The sequence below is a fragment of the Cibotium barometz genome, chromosome 8 (assembly GCF_041138505.1).
Source record: "Cibotium barometz isolate CiBa-2024 chromosome 8, ASM4113850v1, whole genome shotgun sequence".
NCBI classification, from domain to species: Eukaryota; Viridiplantae; Streptophyta; class Polypodiopsida; order Cyatheales; family Cibotiaceae; genus Cibotium; species Cibotium barometz.
In genome coordinates, this window is record NC_141053.1 from 45,538,736 (window position 1) to 45,539,558 (window position 823).

General features: G+C 52.9%; 1 non-coding gene across 1 annotated transcript; it reads left to right on the top strand.

Annotated features, from left to right (window-relative positions):
• The first annotated feature begins 205 nt into the window (after positions 1–205).
• On the top strand, positions 206–328 carry LOC147636329 (U5 spliceosomal RNA). Its single transcript, XR_015266567.1, has one exon. It is a non-coding gene; the product is annotated as a U5 spliceosomal RNA (small nuclear RNA).
• The last annotated feature ends 495 nt before the right edge of the window (positions 329–823 follow it).

Below are 823 nucleotides of genomic sequence, written 5' to 3' on the forward strand. Positions count from 1 at the left end.
GGCCTTGAGATCTTCTCTCTATCAGTTGTGTTAGCAAACTACTAAAACAAAAAAGGCTTTATAGTAATAAATGGCTCCCAAGATCTACAAAAGCGTCTACTTAACCATCCTTGCACCACTTATCCCACATTGGTTCCCCAGCGCAAGAGGGAGGTCCCCGTGGAGGGCATAAAGGCTCCTGGTTGGTTCCCCTTCCTCACATGGAAGATGCGGGTTGAGCACAAAGCGAACTATTCTTTCGCCTTTTACTAAAGAATACCGTGTGCTCGGCCCAACACAAGCACCGTATCCCAATTTTTGCAGCGGGCTTCTCTCTCCAGGGAGAGGAGCTCCCCAAACGTACGTCCAAAAAACAAGAACGTCTCCGTCTGTGTCTTCCGCTGCTCGCTCGGCCCTCGCAGGTGAGAGGTAACGCTCTGTTTGTTTGTTTGTTTCCGTCGCTCTCGTCGTCCTCCTGACTGTGCAGGTTCTGCGCCATCGCCATGGGTGGTTAGTTCAGGCCGTCGTCAAGGACATGGGGGACCTCCATGGACCTGGATTGGATGCCTACCAGGCCGCCACAACATGAGCACACTGGTTTGTATGTCCACTTTCGTGACAACGCCCTCATTGCACGAAGGCCTGCACAAGCCGTGGTTGAGACAGCATCGATGTGGTGGTTGTGAGAAAGGATGGGCAGCACCACACCATCGATGGCTCAGGGGGTCCTAGGAGACGAAGGCTGTCTTTTGGATCCTCAAGAAGGAGCCAAAGCTTCACCAACATCGACCTAGAAGAAGAAGAAGCAGAGGAATGGCCAGCCGCATGGCCCTGGCAGAAACAC